At 40.8% G+C, this 26405-nt stretch overlaps 2 non-coding genes across 2 annotated transcripts; both read right to left on the bottom strand.

The window, feature by feature from the left end:
- Positions 1-21757: 21757 nt before the first annotated feature.
- LOC130951524 (small nucleolar RNA R71) lies at positions 21758-21865 on the bottom strand. Its single transcript, XR_009074003.1, has one exon. It is a non-coding gene; the product is annotated as a small nucleolar RNA R71 (small nucleolar RNA).
- Positions 21866-25737: 3872 nt separating this feature from the next.
- Positions 25738-25841, bottom strand: LOC130948718 (small nucleolar RNA R71). The gene has a single exon (XR_009073175.1). It is a non-coding gene; the product is annotated as a small nucleolar RNA R71 (small nucleolar RNA).
- Between the last annotated feature and the right edge of the window lie 564 nt (positions 25842-26405).

Raw genomic sequence — 26405 nt, 5'->3', positions numbered from 1 at the left:
ACATAGGAGCGAACCTCAAAACGGGCCTAAAAGAGGAACTCATAACCCTCTTAAAAGAGAATTCCGACCTCTTCGCCTGGAAAGCCTCCAACATGCCAGGCATAAGCCCCGACTTGATGTGCCATAAGCTATCAGTTTACCCGGGATCCCGACCTGTCCAACAAAGACGCCGGAAGCTCGGACCCGAGCGCATGCAAGCGATAGAAGAACAAGTACAAGCACTACTAGATGCAGGGTTCATTAGGGAAGTAAAATATCCCCTATGGCTTGCAAACGTGGTCCTGGTAAAAAAGCCCAACGGAAAGTGGAGGATGTGCGTCGATTACACAGACCTCAACAAAGCCTGCCCCAAAGACCCATATCCACTACCAAACATCGACGCCTTAGTAGACGCAGCCTCAGGCTACAGATATCTCTCCTTCATGGACGCATACTCGGGATACAATCAAATCCCGATGTACGGACCCGACCAAGAAAAAACCTCGTTCATAACCCCAAGGGCAAACTACAGCTACGTAGTAATGCCCTTTGGGCTGAAGAACGCAGGGGCAACCTACCAGAGGCTAATGAACAAACTGTTCTCAGAGCACATCGGACTACAGCTAGAGGTGTACGTCGACGACATGCTGGTAAAGACACAAGAAGACAGAAACTTACTGACCGACCTCGCCAGCGTCTTCGGCACCCTCAGAAAACACAACATGAGACTTAACCCAACAAAGTGCACCTTCGCCGCAGAAGCCGGAAAGTTCTTAGGCTTCATGCTGACTCAAAGGGGCATCGAAGCAAACCCGGATAAATGCCAAGCAATACTCAATATGAAAAGCCCGACGTGTGTCAAAGAAGTACAACAACTGAATGGAAGGCTAGCCGCCCTATCAAGATTCTTGGCAGGATCAGCGATAAAGTCACTACCTCTCTACTCACTCCTAAAGAAAGGGAAACCCTTCTCATGGACCCCGGAGTGCGAAAAAGCCTTTCAAGAATTCAAGGAATTCCTCGGGCAGCCACCAATCCTAACCCGACCTTTAAAAGGGGAAGAGCTCGTACTATACCTCTCGGTCGGACATCGAGCAGTCGCTTCAGCATTAATACAAGAAAATAACCAAGGACAACACCCCATATACTTTGTAAGCAAGGCACTACAAGGGGCCGAATTAAACTATCAGAAAATAGAAAAATTCGCCTACGCCCTAGTGTTCACAGCTCGGAGGCTCCGTCCCTACTTTCAAGCCCACACCATCAAAGTCCGGACAAACCAACCCATGAGACACATCCTACAAAAAACAGACCTGGCGGGACGAATCCTACAAGGGGCGGTGGAACTGTCCGAGTTCGACCTCCACTATGAAGCCCGGACTGCCATAAAATCTCAGTATCTAGCCGACTTCGTCGCAGAATACACTGAGACCCCTGGAACCCCACTCTCATGGAACCTGTATGTCGACGGGTCCTCAAACAAAACAGGAAGTGGAGCAGGGGTTATAATCAAAAGCGACCAAGGAACGCGGATAGAACTATCCCTAAAATTCGAGTTCCAGGCCTCGAACAACCAAGCCGAATACGAGGCCCTACTAGCAGGCCTAAAACTAGCCGAAGAGGTCGGAGCCCAGAAAATCACGATCTTCAGCGACTCCCAGGTCGTCACATCACAAGTAAATGGAAGCTACCAGGCCAAAGACCCAACTATGAAGAAATACCTGGACCAAACACAGGCACAATTACGCCACTTTTCAGAAATACAGATCCAACACATACCGCGGGAACAAAACGCCCGGGCAGACGCCCTCTCAAAGCTCGCCAGCACCAAGCCCGGAGGCAACAACAGAAGTCTCCTCCAGGAAACCTTACAATCTCCCTCCGTGACAAGAGAAGAAGAAACGCTAAATATATCCAACCAACAGCAAGGATGGATGACCCCCATACTCAACTACCTGAAGTCGGGAACTCTCCCCACCGAAAGAAAGGAAGCTAAAAGACTCACGAAAGACGCCCAGAATTATACACTAATTCACGACGTATTATACAGAAGAGGATTCGCAAACCCCCTCCTTAGGTGCGTCCCGACCTCAGAAACAAAGAGCGTCCTCGAAGAAGTCCACGGAGGCATGTGTGGGAACCACCTCGGAGCTCGGGTGTTATCCAAGAAAGTAGTCCGAGCCGGGTTCTACTGGCCAACTTTGCAAAGAGACGCAACGGAGTTTGTGAAAATATGCCCCCCCTGCCAAAAACACGCCAACTTCCACAAAGCACCACCCGAAGACCTCATCAGCATCACCGCACCATGGCCCTTCGCAAAATGGGGACTTGACCTACTCGGCCCGTTCCCCCCAGGACCGGGGCAAGTCAAATACCTCATAGTAGGGGTCGACTACTTCACAAAGTGGATCAAAGCTGAACCCTTAGCCACGATTACGGCTCAGAAAAGTCGCAAATTCCTATACAAAAATATTGTCACAAGGTTCGGAGTCCCCTACTCCATCACAACAGACAATGGAACACAGTTCACGGACACAAGTTTTCAGAACTTGGTGGCCGAACTAAAAATCAAACAGCAATTCACCTCAGTCGAGCACCCACAAGCCAATGGACAAGCAGAGGCTGCAAATAAAGTCATCTTGGCCGGGTTAAAACGGAGACTCCAAGAGGCCAAAGGGGCATGGGCTGAAGAGCTCCCCCAGGTGCTATGGGCATATCGGACAACTCCACACTCTACAACAGGAGAATCGCCATTCCGACTAGCTTATGGGATGGAGGCAATGATTCCTATCGAAATAGATGAAGGGTCACCCAGAGTCATCTTCTACAACGAAGAAGGTAACCCGCAAGCACAAAAGGAAGAACTCGACCTCCTCCCCGAGGTCCGAGAAAGGGCCCGGATCCGAGAAGAAGCCTTAAAACGGCGAACGGCCCTCAGATACAATCAGAAGGTAATAAAACGAAGCTTCTCCACTCACGACCTAATTTTAATCCGAAATGACATCGGAACACAAAAGTCGGGAGAAGGAAAGCTAGCCGCAAACTGGAAAGGACCCTACAAAGTAACAGAAGTCTTAGGAACAGGCTATTACAAGATATCCGACCTAGAAGGCAATGAGCTGCCCAGGGCCTGGCACGCCTGCAATCTAAGACGGTACTACAGCTAGAAAAATTTGACCCGAGGTGTACTCTTTTTCCCCTACAGGGGTTTTTTAATGAGACACCCGGTCAAGTAAGGCACCCGACCTAGTCAAGGGTAAACACTCTGTAAGTATTCTTTCTTTTTTAAATACTAATCAAATCTTTCTATTTTCTTTTGTTCTTCCTCGTGATGAAACAAATCCTGAAAAAGTACCCCGCCAAGGCGCATTAATTTATGCTCGGCAAAACGCAAAAAAATCATTTGCCAAAAAGACCGCACAAGGTCGGCAAAGATAAAGCGACGAGGTTCAAATTAATGTGAGAAGTTATAAAGTAACTCTGAAAAGGTTCAAAAAAACCAAATAAAAAGAGATTACAAAAATAACTTAAAAGGCCGACCAACGACAAGGTCGGACCCAACAAAGGGAAGTACTCGAACACCCGAGGTCCGAGGAAAAACCCGGATCCAAGAAAGAAGCCTTAAAGCAGCAAAAGCCAAGATTTCAAAAACGCTTACTAAAAAGTTGCTATACAAAAACAACTAAAAAGTACAAGCGAAAAAACGAAATCAAAGGAAGAGGCAAAACCAAGATTTCGAAAACGCTTACTAAAAAGTTGCTATACAAAAACAACTAAAAAGTACAAAGCGAAGAAACGAAATCGAAGGAAAGGACAAAACGGAAGTTTCAAAGCGCTAGCTAAAAAGTTGTTATCCAAAAAACAACTAAAAAGCATAAAAGCGGAACAAAAAGTCAAAGCAAAACACCGCATAATAAGCTAAAAAGTTACTACAAGTAGCTAATAGCAAAAAAGCGTCCAAAGCGTTCACAGCAACCATCCAAAAACAAAAGAGCCCACAGGCCGGGCAAAGAACCAAAAATAAAAGATTACAGAGGATCAAGGTCCTTTCCGGATTCCACATCGGTAGAAGGCTGCGGAGGAAGAACCATAGAAATCGGGACAGCCTTGACAGCACCATCATCTCGGCTTGAAACCTCCACACCAGATCCATCCCCGGCCAAAGGTGAAGTCGGGTCCGCAATCGGAACCTTGAGGTCGGACACCGGAACCTTGGGATCGGACACCGGCACCTCATCCTCATTGGGAGCAGGAACAATCTTTCCCTCCACAACAACGTTATCCGTACTAAATAAGCTCAAATCCAGGTCAGGAGCAAGAACCCGGACCTGAGCCTTCAAATTCTCGAACATAGCATCCATACCCTTAGCCACATGGCCTTCCAGCTCGTAAAAATCATCCTGAGCAGATTGCAACTTCTCCCTTGTCTCCACAAGCTCGGCATATACCCGAGTATAATTCTCCGTCGCCGCCTTCGCCATCTCCTCGGACGCTTTCGCTGCCGCCATAGCCGCGGTAGCTTTAGCTTTCTCCTTCTCCAAAGAGGCCTCCAGCTCCGTAATCCTAGCAGCCTTCAGCTCACTAAACTTCTCAAACTCGGACTGAGCCCTCTCAAGTCGGGAGCTGGTCGCGCCAATGGGAGATTTCTTGAACTCCCGGGCAATAGCAGCATGAAGACTGGCCATCCGAACACAACTCCGCGCCATATACTGAAAATGATGCTCCATAGACACGTCATCAGTAGAGATAAAAGTCTGAGGGAGAATATGCTGTTCAATCCAACCAAGAGCATCGAAATCCTTATCGTTAAAACCCGCAAGCTCTTGAGAGGTCTTCTGCTTCTTGGGAGGAGGACCCAAGAACGGGGGAGGAGAAGAGGTAGCAGGCCCGGAGGTCGGAGGGTCTTGATTTATAGCTCGGAACTGGGGAGTCGGAATAGTCTTCGACCGAGTCTGAACACCCACGGTAGCCTTCTGCGGAGAAGATCGAGCAGAAGCCTCAGCCTCGATATTTCGAGCAGCCACAGACTTCTTCGTCCGACGAAGGAACTTCATGGAATCCGCCTGAGAAGACATCTCTGCAGAAATATAAAGAAAAGGATTACCACAACAGAAATTCAACCAAAAACAAGTAAAACAACAATATTGAAAAAGAAGAATCTCGGAGAGGTCGGGAAACTACCTAACTCGGAACGGAGAAGGCTTGGATCCCCCAACATTTTCTTCGTATCCAAGTGAGGTGCCCGACCCCATAAACTGCTCACCACACCCACAAAAGCCTGCTCAACCTCATCTAGACTCTCAAAAGTATACTTAGCAGACACTACATTCTCCTGCCAACAAAGAGGAAAAGAAGGCTCCCCACTCTCATCCAGAAAGAAAGGTCGGACGTCTCCAGTAGCCCGGACCTTGAAATAAAAGTTCTTGAAATCATGAAAGGACTCATCATAAAGGGTACAAAACTTCCTTCCCTGGTTAGCCCTAAAAGAGACCCAAGACACCTTCCCTCCACCCGACCCCGGCTTCGTCAACACAAACAAATAGGAAAAAAGAGAAATAGAGGGAGCGACGCCCAAAAACTGACACAAAAGTTGAAACAGCTTTAAAAACGCCCAAGAATTTGGATGGAGCTGCGTAGGGGCAAGGTTACAAGACCACAACACCTCGGACTCCAGGTCGGTAAAAGGAAGTCGGACACTCAGCTTAGAGAAAAAACAATCATAAGCATAAAAGAAGAGCTTCTCGGAACTATCTAAAGGCGGGAAGCAAACTCTCTCCTCGGAATCCGGGGCTACTAGCTCATAATCCCTCTCAGACTCTCTATTCTCACATATACTACAGTGCCTACGGAACCTAGCCAAATATTCAGAATCTACCACAGAAGGGACTTTTAGAGGAAGAGGGTCTACCCAACCAAGACCACTTGGAATCTTGGTCGACATCGCCTGAAGAACCTTTCGAGACATAAAACTCTTACCTACAAAGAAGAAATACAAAAGCAAGCAAAAATCACATAAAGCAGACAGCGAAAAACCCGTTCAGCCAAGCAAGAAACAAAAAAAAATGCGGCAACCCGGAACAAAGTACCAGAAAAACAAAAAAGAGCCCCCCCCATATGCAAACAAAGCAATGGCGGCGCCTCTTTTTGGGGCAACCCAGGCATAAAGAAAGAAGAAACAGACAAAGAGCCACACAAAAGAACAGAAAGCATATGTGCGCAAAGAAAAGAGACAGGAACAAACCTGGAAGAAAGAAGGAAGACGACGAGCTCCGAAGAAAGAAGAACGAAACGGCGGCACAGAGGAAACCCCGGAAAGACGCACGGAAAGATTCGGGGAAGAAGAACAAAGAGAAAGAAGAAGCGGTGCTCGAAAAAGAGATGGCGAAAACTTAGAAAAAACAGGAAGGAACAGAATAAACAAAGAAAAAGGAAGGGAGCAAATAAATAATACCTTCACAGAGCCCGAACGGAAATCGAGGAGAAACGGTAAAATGCAATAAATGCAGGAAACGGCCATTTTTGAATTTTGAAAAACAACTATGCCCGAGCTCGACCTCCCAAAAAGGACGAACTCGGGCAGGGGCACTGTTCATACCCTGACCGAGCTCCTCCAACTCGGCAAAATCCATGAAAGGTCCGACCTCATCCCAAGGCCCACGCCTAAGGTCGGACCTCGGACAAATAAAGCTAAGAAGGCCCATCAAAAGGAACGAAGCCCAAAACCTAAAGGCCGAAAAAGCCTAGGAAAGGCGGTTCCGCAAAGATAGAGGTAAAACTCCCAAAAGATAAGATAAAGATAAGAATATCTTATCCAGGGAAGATCACGACCAACTACTATAAATACACTGGAGCACCCAGGTATGACATACATTACACATTCTACACATATCTGCTTGGACCCATGCTAACTTAAGCATCGGAGTGTCATTGCAGGTACAACCACCAATCGCCAACACATCAAGCTCGGGTCCCTGACCCCCACCTCGGGCATCTCCAGACGACCGAGCTACACGTTTCAGGTAACCCCCAGAACAGTAACCATTATAATAAATGAGCGACAACAATAGAATAATTCAACAGTAATAAAAAAATGAAAAACAGGCATAACATAATTTTAAAAAAGGATGAAAAACAGAAAGGCAATGGATACCCATCAGCAAAAACTTCAAGGACGATAATTTTGAATATCTTTCCATTACACTCAACATCCGTTTTCCTTTTTAATCCGCACAGGACCCCAACAAAATATGTTTAGTTAAATTATAGCAGAAAAGATTAAACCGCGGAATACAATACCACGAGACATTTTCTTGAGTTGTTATTAATCTCACTTTAAATACCTTTATTCCGGGTCAAATTTGAAAAAGCGAAACTTACCTATTAAGTACTCATAATCAGTGCGCTTTTGAAGAATCTCATCCATAGAAGTTAGACTTAAACCAGGATTAGGTATGACTGATGATTGGATTTTTGACGGTTTAGAATTTCACTAATGAAATCTCGTTGTAAAGTATAGTTTCTAAACCAACAATAATCCTTTCATACAAAAGATTGTTTGTCACTAAAACAAACCCCTAAATTTTATAAACCGAAGTATTGGACCTCGGGTCGTTCTCCCTAGGAATTGTAATGAAGTGTTTTGTTATTGGTTGTGAGTTATTTTTGGGGTTTTAATAAGAAACATGAAAGATAAATGGCAAGAAAGTAAACTAAGGCCTAAAAAGGTCTTGGCAAGGGTTGGTGGTCAAGGATCTCTATCCTAATCACTAACCACAATATGAGAATTGGCAAGGATTAATCTCATTAAATCATCCTCTAACTAGTAGTAAAGGGAAGTCAAATGAGCTATATCAATCCTAGTCCATAAGTCCTAACTCTCCACTAATTCAATTAGTGAGAACTAGAGTCAATGGATCCCAATCATCAATTACTTGGACATTAGTAACTCAAGAGTTCCTAAGTTACCTTTCCAAGCCAAGAACATAAAACTCTACTCTAGAATCCAACCAAGCATTTTCTCAAACACTTGGAAGGCACAAAAGAAAAGCATAGTAAATTGACAACAAGAATGAAATCTAACAATAATTATTGAAAGGAATTAACAACAACAATCAAAAGAAACACATTTATTATGAATTACCTTGATTGAATTGAAAGAGAGTATAAGAAACAAAAGTAGATCTACAACAAGACACAAGAACAACATAAAGGAAATTAAAACAAAAGAATGGAAGAAGAATGAATGTAACAACAAGGAATTGAGAAGATAGAAGTAGAAGAAGATGAATTAAAATCTAGATCTAAGAACTAAATCTAATCCTAATCCTAGAGAGAAGTGAGAGCTTCTTTCTCTAGAAACTACTTCTAAAACTAAACTATGACTAATGGTAACTAACTTGTGTTTCCCTCTTCACTCCTTGGGTTAAATAGCATCAGAAATGAGCATCAAGTTCGAACAAGAGAGAGTGGGCCATGAAAGACAATATAAGGTCATATCAATGCACAAAGAACACAAGTGCATAAAAGATTGAGCATTGATTTGAAGAGAAACATCACCCAACAATATGAAACAAGTCAAGAGGCACCAAAGTAATGCAAGGAATCCTTAACAATTGAGTAGGAAGATGCAACACCATTATTAAAATGACTTAAAAAAAAAGAAAACATGCTACAAAAACTAAATGAAAATGGGAAGAGTAGAAGTATGTGAAAGTGATAAGCAAAAGAAAATGGAAGGGGAGAAAAAAAACTCTTTTTTTTTTTACCGACGCGTACGTGTCATTCGTGCTTACGCGTCGATGTGCATATTGGCCTAAGGACGTGTACGCGCCAGATGCGCACACGCGTGCGTCGAGTTAGGCGAGAAGCATAATGTTGGCCCAAAAGTGGCACAACTCTCGGGTAAAAGTACCGGGGGTGCAGATTGTGCAATCGACGCGCGCGCGCAAAGTCTGCGTGCGCTTGCATTGCGAATTTAAGATCATGTGTGTGTACGTGCCAAGTGCGCGCATGCGTGCACAGACTTGTGCCTTAGGCCCAATGTTCGCACAGTGCAGGCCTAACTCTCGGGTTTTTTGGCTGGAGGTGAAATTTTGCATCCACGCGTACGCGTACAGTGCGCGTGCGCGTGGATTGGTGCTCTATTTTTCAAAATTTTTTTTTTCAAGTTCTTGCACCTATTCAAGCCTTCCAAACCTCCAAACAGCTACCAAAACACCCTAGAACCTTATTCAACATACTATACTACTAACTAAACTCAATAAAACAATAAAAACAAGAAATTAAATTAATTCTACCAATATTTACAAAAGATAAAAATGAAAATGAGAATCTACCTACAATGGCAACTCAATTTACTTATTAACAAAACTAAAAGAGTATGGAAAGAGTTTACCATGGTGGGGTGTCTCCCACCTAGCACTTTTATTTATTGTCCCTAAGTTGGACTTATGGGGAGCTCCTCATCAAGGTGGCTTGTGCTTGTATTCATCTTGGAACTTCCACCAATGCTTGGTTCTCCATTGTTCCCCATGATTTCTTATGGATTGAGCCAAGTGTTGATGGAGTTCTTCACAAGCTTGGGGCTCCCAAAGTTGATCCTCTTCTTGTAATCCGGGATCCCACACTTTGTTTTCACACCCGTCTTGAGGTTGATCATCATTATTAGTCCAACCGGGTGGTGAGTAAGGTGAATTCTCTATATAGTGGCCAACAATTCTCCTAGACCCATCTATTTGAGCACTATTCCCACCTTTGTATTCAACTCTTGAAGTGTCAACCAAAATGAGCCTTGATTTGCAACCCCAACCACGAACTCGCTTACGCTTCATCCCACAAAGCATCCTAAGTTGACCATCCGTTTCAAGCAAGCCATACTCAAGTGGGACAATAAAGCTAATAGAGATGAATTTTACCCACTCTTGTGCAGGGGTAGATGACAACCTAGGTAAAGGTGCTTCCAACGATCTTGACAAAGCGTATTCCACTCCCATCCGTCTATTTCTAAGGACTTCCACCTCTTCACAAGATTTCTCTAATTTAATCCTTTGTTCATTAATACTATCTAAGCCTTTTCCCTTAATCAAACTATAATTGGGAGGGTGAAAGAAGTTTACCTCCACAACATTTTCAAATGCATTGGGAGAAGGTTCTTCAAGTTCAAAGGATTCTCCACCACTAGGACTTGATGCTTGCTCTTCATTGCCATGGGAACTCAATTCTTGATCTATCCCATCTAAGTCTTCATATGGAATATGCCTTGGAAGGTATGAACTTTTCTCCCTAGCATCAATTTCAATCATCTTGGAGGGATTTTCTTCAACTCTATGTTCCCATGGAGGCTCCGCATCTCCTAAGTCTTCTATCACTTCTTCCGTGTCTTCAACAATTAAAGCTTCCTCCAATTGTTCCAATACAAAGCAACTTCTCTCATTTCCCACCGGAGTTTCCAATCTCTCCTTCATGCTATGTTCTTCATTTGATTCTCCACATGTAGCCATGGGAGTTCCTTAAGTGTTCAAGCATTGGGAGGCTAATTGATTTGTTACCGCATCTAAGGCAGCCATGAAATTTCGCACATCCCTTTTCATCTCTTCTTGCCCTTGAACAAGAGCACCAAGGGTTTCATCCATTAGAGATTGGGGTGGATGGAAGGATTCATCATTTTGGGGAAAGGGTTCATAATTGGAAGGTGGTTCTTCTTGGTAGAGTTGTGGTGGTTCAATATTTTCCATTCTTTCCACTTGTTGCACAACACACTCCATGGTTGCTTGAAATTGATTCAATGCTTCCTTGAGATGATCCTTTGACTCTTGTTCCTCTTGGATAATATGATTAGGATCATGTGGCTCTTGGATCAATGGATATGAGTGTTCTTCCATGGGAGGTTGTGGTGGAAATTAGTATTCATCTTGTGGTTGAAAATTTTCATATATTGGAGGTGGTTCATCTTGGTAATAATGTGGAGGGGGTGGCTCTTGAAAATTTTGATGTTGGAGTGGTAGTGGCTCTATGTGTGGTTCATATGGCTCATATGGTTGTTGGTAGGATGGATGTGGATTAGGGTCATATGAAGGTGGTTGGTAAGAAGGGGCTTGTGAGTATGGTTGAGAGTTATGCTGAGGATATGGTTCATAGGCATATGGTGGTGGTTCTTGAAAGTCGCAAGGTGATTCACCATAGCCATTGGATTGATATGCATCATAGAATGGCTCTTCTTCATAGTGCATTGGTGGGGGTTGTTGCCATGAGGATTGATCATAAGCATATGGCTCCTCCCACCTTTGGTTATCCCATTCTTGATACACATCTTCATTATAGTCCTCATTTCCTACAACATGTTGGTAACCAAACTCATAGCCAAGGTGAGAATTCATGATAGCAAGAGGAAAATGAAAACAAAATCAAATAAGAAGCAAGAAAATTAAATCCTAAAACTAGTAAGAGCTAACAAAAGCAAACATATTAACACTATTCACATATATACAATAACCAATAACATAACACTATTGCAATTCCCCGGCAACGGCGCCATTTTGATGATTGGATTTTTGACGGTTTAGAATTTCACTAATGAATTCTCGTTGTAAAGTATAGTTCCTAAACCAAACAATAATCCTTTCATACAAAAAGTTGTTTGTCACTAGTACAAACTCCTAAAATTTATAAACCGAAGTATTGGACCTCGGGTCATTCTCCCTAGGAATTGTAATGAAGTGTCTTGTTATTGGTTGTGAGTTATATTTGAGGTTTTTAAGATTTTGGACAAGAAATATAAATGGCAAAGAAAATAAACTAACAACTAACAAAGCTCTTGGCAAGATATGAGAACTAGAAGTCCTATCCTAGTTATCCTCCTCAATTGTGATAACAAATTGTCCATTACTCCCACTTAGTTAACCTCTAACCATGGAGGAAAGTCAAGTGGATGAATCAATTTGATTCCTCAAGTCCTAATCAACTCCTAAAGCAAAGACTAGCTTTAGAGGCATTCAAATCAATTAGCAACTTCTAATCATCAATCAACAAGGGAATTAGACAACTCAAGAGTCACTAATTACTCTATCTAGGCCAAGAGGAACAAAACCTACACTAAAATCTAACCAAGCATTTCATCAAACACTTGGAAGGCATAAAAGGAAAGCATAGTAAATCAACAACAAGAACAAGATCTAACAACAATCATTGCAAAGAATTAACAACAACAAATCAAGGAAATCACAATTATCATGAATTACCTCAAATTGTATTATTGAAAGAAAACAAAGGAACAACAATCTATCCAAAACAAAATGAAGAATTACAATTATTAGAGCACATAACTAGAAAGAGGAAGAGGAGAAGATTGAGACTTGATAAAGGAGAAGTGAATTAAAGCATGAATTAAACCTAGATCTAAGAAGAGAGATTAACCTAAACCTAATCCTAATTCTAGAGAGAAGTGAGAGCTTCTCTCTCTAAAACTAATGATGCTATGATAGATTGATAGATTGATTCCTTCCCCCTTCAATCCTTGATCCTTTTATTCCTTTCTATCAGCAATTGGCGCCAAAATGGGTTCAAGAACCCTTCCAAATCGCCAAGCACGTGTTGCTTTAATGAAGTCATGTGCGGACTTCGACGCGTGTGCGTACGGTACGCGTGCGCGTCCCTGGCCGATTCTGCAATGTGCGCGCGTGCTTGGCTGATTTCACTTCTTTGTCTTTTTATGCTTCTCTCCACTTGTATGCTTCCTTCCTTGCTCCCTTTGATCCATGCCTAACCTATTTCAATTCTGGAATTACTAGCAAACACATCAAGGCATCTTATGGAATCAAAGAGGAATTATAATTTATCAAAATAAGGCTTAGAAAGCATGTTTTTACACTTAAGCACAAATACGGGAGAGATTACAAAACCATGCTAATTCATAGGTTAAATGTGAGAAAAGGTCATCAAAATACTCTAAATTCAATACAAGATAAACCCTAAAAATGGGGTTTATCACTCGTCACAGTCATCCAATTCGTGAATCCTACTCAGAATACATCAGACAAGGTTTAGACTTTCTGAATTCTCAAGGATGCTGCCAATGGATTCTAGCTTATACCACGAAGACTCTGATTAAGGAATCTAAGAGATACTCATTCAATCTAATGTAGAACGGAGGTGGTTGTCAGGCATGTGTTCATAGGTTGAGAATGGTGATGAGTGTCACGGATCATTACATTCTTCATATTGAAGTGCGAATGAATATCTTAGATAGAAACAAGCGTGTTTGAATAGAAAACAGAAATAATTGCATTAATTCATCGAGACGCTGCAGAGCTCCTGATGAGCGGATAATTTGTATGCTTTTTGGCATTGTTTTTAGTATGTTTTTAGTATCTTTTAGTTAGTTTTTAGTATATTTTTATTAGTTTTTAATTAAAATTCACTTTTCTGGACTTTACTATGAGTTTGTGTGTTTTTCTGTGATTTCAAGTATTTTCTGGCTGAAATTGAGGGTTCTGAGCAAAAATCTGATCCAGAGACTGAAAAGGACTGCAGATGCTGTTGGATTCTGACCTCCCTGCACTCGAAGTGGATTTTCTAGAGCTACAGAAGTTCAATTGGCGCGCTCTCAACGGAATTGGAAAGTAGACATCCTGGGCTTTCCAGCAATATATAATAGTCCATACTTTGCCCAAGATTTGATGGCCCAAACCGGCGCTCAAAGTCACCTACAGAAATTCCAGCGTTAAACGCCGGAACTGGCATAAAACTTGGAGTTAAACGCCCAAACTGGCATGAAAGCTGGCGTTTAACTCCAGAAAAGGTCTCTACACGAAATTCCTTCACTGCTCAGCCCAAGCACACACCAAGTGGGCCCGGAAGTGGATTTTTCTGTCATTTACCCATTTCTGTAAACCTTAGGATTACTAGTTTTACTATTAATAGGATCTTTTGACATTGTGTCCGTACCTTATGACCTCATAACATTTTTACACGTTTCTTTCCACAGCATGAGTCTCTAAACCCCATGGTTGGGGGTGAGGAGCTCTGCTGTGTCTTGATGGATTAATGCAATTACTACTGTTTCTTATTCAATCATGCTTGCTTCCATTCTAAGATAATACTTGTTCTTAATCCGGATGAATGTGATGATCAGTGACAATCATCATCATTCTCAACCATGAACGTGTGACTGACAACCACCTCCGTTCTACCTTAGATTAAGTAGTTATCTCTTGGATTCTTTAATCGGAATCTTCGTGGTATAAGCTAGGACTGATGGCGGCATTCAAGAGAATCCGGAAGGTCTAAACCTTGTCTGTGGTATTCTGAGTAGGATTCAATGATTGAATGACTGTGACGTGCTTCAATCTCCTGAAGGCGGGGCGTTAGTGACAGACGCAAAAGAATCACTGGATTCTATTCCGGCCTGATTGAGAACCGACAGATGAATTCCGCTATGCTGTGACAGAGCATATGCAATCGCTTTCACTGAGAGGATGGGAGGTAGCCACTGACAACGGTGAAACCCTACACACAGCTTGCCATGGAAGGAGACTTGCGTGTTTGAAGAAGAAGACAGTAGGAAAGCAGAGATTCAGAAGATGGAGCATCTCCAAACCTCAACCTATTCTCCATTACTGCAAAACAAGTAACCATTTCATGTTCTTTTGCTTTTCACAATCAATCCTGATAAATTCTGATATCCTGACTAAGATTTACAAGATAACCATAGCTTGCTTCAAGCCGACAATCTCCGTGGGATCGACCCTTGCTCACGCAAGGTATTACTTGGACGACCCAGTGCACTTGCTGGTTAGTTGTGCGGAGTTGCAAAAGTGTGATTGCAATTTCGTGCACTAGCTCCTCACCCCCAACAATGGAGTTTAGAGACTCACGCCGTCAAAGAGTACAAAGTTCAGATCTAAAATGTCATGAGATACAAAATAAATCTCTAAAAGTTGTTTAAATACTAAGCTAGTAACCTAGGTTTATGGAAAATGAGTAAACTAAGATGGATAGTGCAGAAATCTACTTCTGGGGCCCACTTGGTGTGTGCTGGGGCTGAGACTTAAGCTTCTCACGTGCTTGGGCTATTTCTGGAGTTAAACATCAGGTTGTAACCTGTTTCTGGCGTTTAACTCCAACTCGCAACCTGTTTCTGGCGTTCAACACCAGAATGCAACATGAAACTGGCGTTAAACGCCAGTTTACGTTGTTTATCTTCGCGCAAAGTATGAACTATTATATATTGCTGGAAAGCCCTAGATGTCTACTTTCCAACCCAATTGAGAGCGCGCCAATTGGACTTCTGTAGCTCAAATAAATCCACTCTAAGTGCAGGGAGGTCAGAATCCAACAACATCAGCAGTCTTTTTTCAGCCTGAATCAGATTTTTGCTCAGCTCCCTCAATTTCAGCTAAAAAATACTTGAAATCTTAGAAAAATATACATACTCATAGTAAAGTCCAGAAATATGAATTTTGCCTAAAAACTAATAAAAATATACTAAAAACTAACTAAAACATACTAAAAACTACATGAAATTACCCCCAAAAAGCGTATAAAATATCCGCTCATCACAACACCAAACTTAAACTGTTGCTTGTCCCCAAGCAACTAGATAAATAAAATATGATAAAAAGAAATAAAGAAGCAATAATATCTCAGAGTTTTAAGTGAAGCCCTGATTCTAATTAGATGAGCGGGACTAGTAGCTTTTTGCTTCCGAATAGTTTTGGCATCTCACTTTATCCTTTGAAATTCAGAATGATTGGCATCCATAGGAACTCAGAATTCAGATAGTATTATTGATTCTCCTAGTTTAGTATGTTGATTCTTGAACACAGCTACTTTATGAGTCTTGGTCGTGGCCCTAAGCACTTTGTTTTCCAATATTACCACTGGATACATAAATGCCACAGACACATAACTGTGTGAACCTTTTCAGATTGTGACTTAGCTTTGCTCAAATCCCCAATTAGAGGTGTCTAGAGTTCTTAAGCACACTCTTTTGCTTTGGATCACGACTTTAACCACTCAGTCTCAAGCTTTTCACTTGGACCTGCATGCCACAAGTATATGGATAGGGACAGCTTGATTTAGCCGCTTAGGCCTGGATCTATTTCCTTAGGCCCTCCTATCCATTGATGCTCAAAGCCTTGGATCCTTTTCACCCTTGCCTTTTGGTTTAAAGGACTCTTGGCTTTTTCTACCTCTTTTGCTTCTCTCTCTCTCTTTTTTCACTGCTTTTTCTTGCTTCAAGAATCAATTTCATGATTTTTCAGATCAGCAATAATATTTCTCTTGTTCATCATTCTTTCAGGAGCCAACAATTTTAACATTCATAAAATTCAATATAAAAAATATGCACTGTTCAAGCATTCATTCAGAAGACAAAAAGTATTGCCACCACATATAAATAATTAGAATTTTTCTTATTAAGAACTCGAAAAAAAAATATTGCCTCTTTATTCTAAAAATCTACTATTTTATTTATGTTTGATGATGATGAGAAAAATAAATTATAGCTTAATTGGAGATAAAATCAAAATAGAGATACTAATTACTACTACTTATATATAACTCCTAAGGTAAATTTCTAGTAAGAACAACTATCACAGAGTTAAGGCTAAGATTAGGACTCAACAACCTTTATTTTGGGAGGTGGATGCTCCATTAATCTGTGGGGTGCTTGGCCCTTCAAGAGATAGCTTCTGACGCTTCAATTGCTTCAGTTCACGCCCTTGCTCTTCTTGTTCCCTAAGCAGTTTGCAAATCATGCTATTTTGATTTTGCTGTTCTTCCTTTAGTTGCTCCATAGCTTCTTGCAATTTGGTGACAGATGCTTCAAGACACTCCTAGTATTCAATTTGAGGGATTTTCGGGAGGAACTCCTGTGCTTTCCTCTTGATGGGGTCGTCCTGCACTTGTTGTCCTTCAATTGACTTTTTGGTAATTGGTCGCTCAATTGAGATATACTCAGTTACTCCCATCTTCACCCCAGCATCTTTACATAGCATAGAGACTAAGCTTGAATAAGCAAATTTGGCATCTTTGGAGTTCTTGTTTGCAATTGTGTAAATTTCACAAGAAATCATCTGATGAACTTCCACTTTTTTCCCAACATAATGCAATGAATCATTACTGCTCTTTTGATGGTGACTTTAAAGTGGTTGCTAGTGGGCAGTATAGAATGCCCAATGAAGTCTAGCTAGCCTTTGGCGACTGGTTTGAGATCTTCTCTCTTGAGTTGATTTGGGACACCCTTGGTGCTGGTTATCCACTTGGTTCCAGGGAGGCATATGTCCTCTAGAATTTCGTCCAAGCCTTTATTTGTTCTCATCATTCCCCTATTAAAGGAGTCTGGGTCATCTTTCAGCTGAGGTAGCTTAAAGATTTCCCTGATTTTGTCAGGGTGAAGGTGAACAATTTTCCCTCTGACCAAGGTTCGATAATCATAGAAGGCGGCTCCAGCTATTCTCTGCCTGTCTGTTTGCCACAGATTAGAGTAGAATTCCTGAACCAAGTTCCTTCCCACCTTTGTTTCAGGATTAGCTAGGATTTCCCAGCTTCTGTTTCGAATTTGCTCTTAGATCTCCGGATATTCGTCTTCTTTCAGATCGAATTTAACTTCCGGGATCATTGACCTTAGACCCATTATTTTGTAGTAATGGTCTGAATGTTCTTTGGTTAAGAACTTCCCTTGATTCTAAAGTAGTTTTGGAATATTCTCTTTCTTGCCTCTTGGAGTGGTTTGTTTTCCCTTAGGAGCCATGATCTTAGTGGGTATTGGTTTAGTGATCACAGATAAACACACCAAACTTAGAGGTTTTCTTGCCTCAAGCAAAAGAAAGGAAATGAGAGGGATAGAAGTAGAGCCAATTTTTCGAATTGTAGGGGAGAGGAGGGAGGCCGAACTAGGATTTAAAGGGAAGAGGGGTGGGTTTTTCGAAAATTTTGAAGGAGATATGATAGAAGATATGATTTGTAAAAGATAAGTATGATAGGTGATGAGCGGATAATTTGTACGCTTTTTGGCATTATTTTTAGTATGTTTTTAGTAGATTTAGTTAGTTTTTATTATATTTTTATTAGTTTTTAGTTAATCACTTTTCTGGACTTTACTATGAGTTTGTGTGTTTTTCTGTGATTTCAGGTATTTTCTGGCTGAAATTGAGGGACCTGAGCAAAAATCTGATTCAGAGCCTGAAAAGGACTGCAGATGCTGTTGGATTCTGACCTCCTTGCACTCGAAGTAGATTTTCTGGAGCTACAGAGCCCAACAAGCGCTCTCCACGGCGTTGGAAAGTAGACATCTTGGGCTTTCCAGCAATATATAATAGTCCATACTTTGCCCAAGATTTGATGGCCCAAACTGGCGTTCCAAATCAGCTCAAAACTGCCCGGCGTTTAACGCCGGAACTGGCACAAGAATGGGAGTTAAACGCCCAAACTGGCACAAAAGCTGGCGTTTAACTCCAAGAGAAGTCTCTACACGAAAATGTTTCAATGCTCAGCCCAAGCACACACCAAGTGGGCCCGGAAGTGGATTTTTATGTCTTTTACTCATCTTTGTAATTCTTAAGCTACTAGTTCCCTATAAGTAGGACCTTTTACTATTGTATTTTCATCTTGGTTCTTCTGGTTCCCTCTCTGGGGCCGAGGCCAATGATCATTCTTGTTCTTATATATTTTCAACGGTGGATTTTCTACACACCATAGATTAAGGTGTGGAGCTCTGCTGTACCTCGAGTATCAATGCAATTACTATTGTTCTTCTATTCAATTCAGCTTGTTCTTGTTCTAAGATATCACTTGTTCTTCAACTTGATGAATGTGATGATCCGTGACACTCATCATCATTCTCACCTATGAACGTGTGCCTGACAAGCACCTCCGTTCTACCTTAGATTGAGTGGATATCTCTTGGATTTCCTTAACCGGAATCTTCGTGGTATAAGCTAGAATTGATGGCGGCATTCAAGAGAATCCGGAAGGTCTAAACCTTGTCTGTGGTATTCTGAGTAGGATTCAATGATTGAATGACTGTGACGAGCTTCAAACTCGCGATTGTGGGGTGTTAGTGACAGACGCAAAAGAATCACTGAATTCTATTCCGACATGATCGAGAACCGACAGCTGAATAGCCGTGCCGTGACAGGGTGCGTTGAACATTTTCACTGAGAGGACGGGACTATAGCCATTGACAACGGTGATGCCCAACATACAGCTTGCCATGGAAAGGAGTAAGAAGGATTGGATGAAGACAGTAGGAAAGCAGAGAGACGGAAGGGACAAAGCATCTCCATTCGCTTATCTGAAATTCTCACCAATGAATTACATAAGTATCTCTATCTTTATCTTTATGTTTTATTCATATATCATCCATAACCATTTGAGTCTGCCTGACTGAGATTTACAAGATGACCATAGCTTGCTTCATACCAACAATCTCCGTGGGATCGACCCTTACTCGCGTAAGGTTTATTACTTGGACGACCCAGTGCACTTGCTGGTTAGTTGTGCGAAGTTGTGATCAAGAGTTGAGATTGAAATTGAGCGTACCATGTTGATGGCGCCATTGATGATCACAATTTCATGCACCAAGTTTTTGGCACCGTTGCCGGGGATTGTTTGAGTTTTCGGCAAGCTTTTGGTCCGGTAACATCAGTGCCAAATTTTCGATCCGGCAACAACACCAAGTTTTTGGCACCGTTGCCGGGGATTGTTTTGAGTATGGACAACTGACGGTTCATCTTGTTGCTTAGATTAGGTATTTTTTTTCAAAGTTCTTAAGAATGAATTCTAGTGTTTCAAGGTGATGTTCTTATCATCACCAAAGCTGATTGATTCTCATCAATTTAGCTCTTGAATGTAATGTCCTGCTGAAGCTTGGCTAGCCATGTCTAATTTCTTTAGACTGAAGCTTTAGACTAACATTGCATGATTCCTTGAATTCTCATTAAGAATTTTGATATCTTTATTTTCTTTTCCACTTAATTTTCGAAAAATCCAAAAAAAAAAGTATAAAATCATAAAAACCAAAAATATTTTGTATGTTTCTTGTTAAGTCTAGTGTCTCATTTTAAGTTTGGTGTCAATTGCATGTTTCTATTCTTCTTGCATTCATTCATGTGTCTTAAGTGATCTTCAAGATGTTCTTGATGATCTCCTTGCTCTGATGTTTAAATTCTCTTGACTTGAGTGTTTTGTTGTTTCTCATATGCATTCTCATTTTGTTAGTGTCAGTAGTATACAAACTTCTAAGTTTGGTATCTTGCATGCATTGTTATTTGATTTTAGTTGCATTTTGATTATTTCTCATTATTAAAAATCCAAAAATATTTTTAATTTGTGTCTTTTCAAGTCAATAATACAGAGAATTGAAGATTCAGAACATACAGCAAAGGAATTATACAGAAAAAGTTGGGCGTTCAAAACGCCCAATGAAGAAGGGCAAACTGGCGTTTAAACGCCAGCCAGGGTGCCTGGCTGGGCGTTTAACGCCCAAAAGGGTAGTGCTTTGGGCGTTAAACGCCAGAATGTGCACCATTCTGGGCGTTTAACGCCAGGATGGCACAAGAGGGAAGATTCTGTTTTTAATTCACTTTTTTTTCAGGTTTTCAAAATTTTTCAAAATCAAATCTTTTTCAAATCATATCTTTTCAATCAAATCTTTTTCAAAATCAATTTCTTTCCTTTTTCAAAAATACTTGTATCAATTAATGATTTGATTCAACATTTCAAGTATGTTGCCTTTTCTGTTGAGAAAGGTTTAATGTTTGAATCATATCTTTTCTTGTTAGCCAAGTCATTAATTTTTAAAATCAAATCTTTTTAAAATTGTTTTTCAAATCATATCTTTTCAATCATATCTTTTTAAAACCATAACTTTTCAATCATATCTTTTTAATCACATCTTTTTCAAAATAGTTTTCAATTATATCTTTTTAATTTCTAATTTCAAAATCTTTTTCAAAAATTACTTGATTTCTTTTCCACTCTTAGTTTTCGAAAATCAATTAAAGTTTTTCAAAATGTTTTTAAAATCTTTTACTCAATTTTCGAAAATTTCTTCCCCTCTTCTCACATCCTTCTATTTATGGATTAACACTACCTCAATGAACAATTCGAACTCCATCTCTCTTGATAAGTTCGAATTCTTCTACTTCTTCCTCCTATTTTTCTTTTCCTCTGACACCTCAAGGAATCTCTACACTGTAACATAGAGGATTCCATATTTTCTTGTTCTCTTCTCTTTCATATGAGCAGGAGCAAAGACAAAAGCATTCTTGTTGAGGCTGATCCTGAACCTGAAAGGACCTTGAAGCGAAAGCTAAGAGAAGCTAAGGCACAACTCTCTGTAGAGGACCTAACAGAAATTTTCAAAGAAGAACCCATGGCAGCCGAAAACAACAACAATGCCAACAATGCAAGGAAGGTGATGGGTGACTTCACTGCACCTACTCCCGACTTCTATGGGAGAAGCATCTCTATCCCTGCCATTGGAGCAAACAACTTTGAGCTTAAGCCTCAATTAGTTTCTCTAATGCAACAGAATTGCAAGTTCCATGGACTTCCATTGGAAGATCCTCATCAATTTTTAGCTGAATTCTTGCAAATCTGTGACACTGTCAAGACCAATGGGGTCAACCCTGAGGTCTACAGACTTATGCTATTCCCTTTTGCTGTAAGAGACAGAGCTAGGATATGGTTGGACTCACAACCTAAAGAAAGCCTGAACTCCTGGGAAAAGCTAGTCAATGCCTTCTTGGCAAAGTTCTTTCCACCTCAAAAATTGAGTAAGCTTAGAGTGGAAGTCCAAACCTTTAGACAGAAGGAAGGTGAATCCCTCTATGAAGCTTGGGAAAGATACAAAAAATTGATCATAAAATGTCCTTCTGACATGCTTTCTGAATGGAGCATCATAGGTATCTTCTATGATAGTTGATGAGCGGATAATTTGTACGCTTTTTGGCATTGTTTTTAGTATGTTTTTAGTAGTTTTAGTTGAGTTCTTAGTATATTTTTATTAGTTTTTAGTTAAAATTCACTTTTCTGGACTTTACTATGAGTTTGTGTGTTTTTCTGTGATTTCAGGTATTTTCTGGCTGAAATTGAGGGACCTGAGCAAAAATCTGATTCAGAGACTGAAAAGGACTGCAGATGCTGTTGGATTCTGACCTCCCTGCACTCAAAGTGGATTTTCTGGAGCTATAGAAGCCCAATTGGCGCGCTCTCAACGGCGTTGGAAAGTAGACATCCTGGGCTTTCCCGCAATATATGATAGTCCATACTTTGCCCAAGATTTGATGGCCCAAACTGGCGTTCAAAGTCACCTTCAGATTTCCCAGCGTTAAACGCCGGAACTGGCACCTAAATGGGAGTTAAACGCCCAAACTGGCATAAAAGCTGGCGTTTACCCCAAGAAGAGTCTCTACACGAAATGCTTCATTGCTCAGCCCAAGCACACACCAAGTGGGCCCGGAAGTGGATTTTTATGTCATTTACTCATCTCTGTACACCCTAGGCTACTAGTTTTCTATAAGTAGGACCTTTTACTATTGTATTTTCATCTTCGGACATCTAGTTCTAGATCATTGGGAGGCTGGCCATTCGGCCATGCCTAGACCTTGTTCTTATGTATTTTCAACGGTGGAGTTTCTACACACCATAGATTAAGGTGTGGAGCTCTGCTGTACCTCGAGTATTAATGCAATTACTATTGTTCTTCTATTCAATTCCGCTTGATCTTTGTCCAAGATATCACTTGTTCTTCAACTTGATGAATGTGATGATCCGTGACACTCATCATCATTCTCACTTATGAACAAAGTGACTGACAACCACTTCTGTTCTACAAGCAACAAGGCTCTAGTGAATATCTCTTGGATTCCTGATACACGATGCATGGTTGATCGCCTGACAACCGAGTGCTCGCCTGACAAACGAGCCAGCCATTCCGTGAGATCAGAATCTTCGTGGTATAGGCAAGAACTGATGGCGGCATTCAAGAGAATCCGGAAGGTCTAACCTTGTCTGTGGTATTCTGAGTAGGATTCAATGATTGAATGACTGTGACGTTCTTCAAACTCCTAGCAGGCGGGGCGTTAGTGACAGACGCAAAAGAATCACTGGATTCTATTCCGGCCTGACCGAGAACCGACAGATGATTAGCCATACTGTGACAGAGCATATGAACGTTTTCACTGAGAGGATGGGAGGTAGCCACTGACAACGGTGAAACCCTTGCATAAGCTTGCCATGGAAAGGAGTAAGAAGGATTGGATGAAGACAGTAAGAAAGCAGAGAGACGGAAGGGAAAGCATCTTCATACGCTTATCTGAAGCTCTCACCAATGATATACATAAGTACCTCTATCTTTATCTTTATGTTTATTCATCATCTATACCCATTGAGTCTGCCTGACTAAGATTTACAAGGTGACCATAGCTTGCTTCATACCAACAATCTCCGTGGGATCGACCCTTACTCGCGTAAGGTTTATTACTTGGACGACCCAGTGCACTTGCTGGTTAGTTGTGCGAAGTTGTAGTGATCACGATTTCGCGCACCAAGTTTTTGGCGCCGTTGCCGGGGATTGTTTCGTGTATGGACAACTGACGGTTCATCTTGTTGCTTAGATTAGGTATTTTTCTTCAGAGTTCTTAAGAATGAATTCTAGTGTTTCATGATGATCTGTTGAAATCTGGCTGGCTGTGAAGCCATGTCTAATCTTATTGGACCGAGGTTTCAACTGATCATCACAAGAGCTTGTTGATTTCTATCAATCTTGCTATTGGAGCAATGATCTGCTAAGGCTTGGCTGGCCATTGGCCATGTCTAGTGTTTTGGACCGAAGCTTTCTTTGAAAGCTTGGCTGGCTGTGAAGCCATGTCTAATTCCTGGACCGGAGTCTTAGACTAGCATTGCAATGATTCCTGGAATCCAAATTAAGAATTCTGAAACCTTTATTTTCTATTTTCATATACTTTTCGAAAAAGCACAAAAAAAAATTTTTTTACAAAATCATAAAAACCAAAAATATTGTATGTTTCTTGTTTGAATCTAGTGTCTCATGTTAAGTTTGGTGTCAATTGCATGTTTCTGTTCTTCTTGCATTCATTCATGTGTCTTCATTAATCTTCAAGATGTTGTTGATGATTCCCTTGTTTTGATCTTTGAATTCTATTGACTTGAGTGTTTTGTTGTTTCTCATGTGCATTCTCATCTTGTTAGTGTCAATAGTATACAAACTGCTAAGTTTGGTGTCTTGCATGCATTGTTATTTGATTTTAGTTGCATTTTGATTATTCCTCATTATTAAAAATCCAAAAATATTTTTAATTTGTGTCTTTTCAAGTCAATAATACAGAGAATTGAAGATTCAGAACATACAGCAGAGGAATTATACAGAAAAAGCTGGGCGTTCAAAACGCCCAGTGAAGAAGGACAGACTGGCGTTTAAACGCCAGCCAGGGTACCTGGTTGGGCGTTTAACGCCCAAAAAGGTAGTGCATTGGGCGTTAAACGCCAGAATGTGCACCATTCTGGGCGTTTAACGCCAGGATGGCACAATGGGGAGGATTTTGTTTTCAAATCAATTTTTTTTCAAGTTTCCAAAGTTTTTCAAAATCAAATCTTTTTCAAATCATATCTTTTCAATCAAATGTTTTCGAAATCAATTTCTTTCCTTTTTCAAAGATACTTGCTAACAATTAATGATTTGATTGAACATTTCAAGTATGTTGCCTTTTCTGTTGAGAAAGGTTTAATGTTTGAATCATATCTTTTCTTGTTAGGCAAGTCATTAATTTCTAAAATCAAATTTTTTTAATTGTTTTCAAATCATATCTTTTCAATCATATCTTTTTAAAAACCATAACTTTTTAATCATATCATTTTTTTTAATCACATCTTTTTCAAACTAGTTTTCAATCATATCTTTTTGATTTCTGATTTCAAAATCTTTTTCAAAAATCACTTGCTTGCTTTTCCACTTTTAGATTTCGAAAATTATCAATCAATTTGTCAAATGTTTTTAAAATCTTTTTAATTAATTTTCGAAAAAGCTCTTCCTCTCTTCTCACATCCTTCTATTTATGGAGTACCACTCCTTCTCAATGCACAATTCGAACTCTATTTGACTAAGTTCGAATTCTTCTACCTGTTCCTTCTAATTTTCTTTTCCTCTGACACCTCAAGGAATCTCTATACTGTGACATAGAGGATTTCATATTTTCTTGTTCTCTTCTCCTTCATATGAGCAGGAGCAAAGACAAAGGCATTCTTGTTGAAGCTGACCCTGAACCTGAAAGGACCTTGAAGCGAAAGCTAAGAGAAGCTAAGGCACAACTCTCTGTAGAGGACCTAACAGAAATCTTCAAAGAAGTACCCATGGCAGCCGAAAACAACAACAATGCAAGGAAGGTGCTGGTGACTTTACTGCACCTACTCCCGACTTCTATGGGAGAATCTCTATCCCTGCCATTGGAGCAAACAACTTTGAGCTTAAGCCTCAATTAGTTTCTCTAAGCAACAGAATTGCAAGTTCCATGGACTTCCATTGGAAGATCCTCATCAGTTCTTAGCTGAATTCTTGTAAATCTGTGACACTGTCAGACTAATGGGGTAGACCCTGAGGTCTACAGACTAATGCTATTCCCTTTGCTGTAAGACAGAGCTAGGATATGGTTGGACTCACAACCTAAAGAAAGCCTGGACTCATGGGAAAAGCTAGTCAATGCCTTCTTGGCAAAGTTCTTTCCACCTCAAAAATTGAGTAAGCTTAGAGTGGAAGTCCAAACCTTCAGACAGAAGGATGGAGAATCCCTCTATGAAGCTTGGGAAAGATACAAACAATTGATCAGAAAATGTCCATCTGACATGCTTTCTGAATGGAGCATCATAGGTATTTTCTATGATGGTCTCTCTGAACTATCTAAAATGTCTTTGGATAGCTCTGCTGGAGGATCTCTTCATCTGAAGAAGACGCCTACAGAAGCACAAGAGCTAATTGAAATGGTTGCAAATAACCAATTCATGTACACTTCTGAAAGGAATCCTGTGAACAATGGGACTAGTCAGAAGAAAGGAGTTCTTGAGATGATACTCTGAATGCCATATTGGCTCAGAATAAATATTGACTCAACAAGTCATCTGATTTCTCAAGTCTGTCTGGAATGCAAAATGCACCAAGCAGTACTAAGGATGCTTCATCTGAGAAGAAGCCTATGATCCTGAGAATCCTTCAATGGAAAGGTGAATTACCTAGGAGAACCCTATGGAACACCTATAATTCCTCATGGAGAAATCATCCAATTTCTCAAGGAAGGATCAACAGAAACCTCAACGGTTTCAACAACAATAATGGTAGAAGAAACAGTTTAGCAATAGCAAGCCTTTTCCATCATCTTCTCAGCAGCACAGAGAATTCTAAGCAGAACCCCTCT

Source organism: Arachis stenosperma, chromosome 1, assembly GCF_014773155.1.
Source record: "Arachis stenosperma cultivar V10309 chromosome 1, arast.V10309.gnm1.PFL2, whole genome shotgun sequence".
Taxonomy (NCBI): domain Eukaryota; kingdom Viridiplantae; phylum Streptophyta; class Magnoliopsida; order Fabales; family Fabaceae; genus Arachis; species Arachis stenosperma.
Note: the sequence above shows the minus strand (reverse complement) of the source record. Positions and strands in the feature narration are given on the sequence as shown.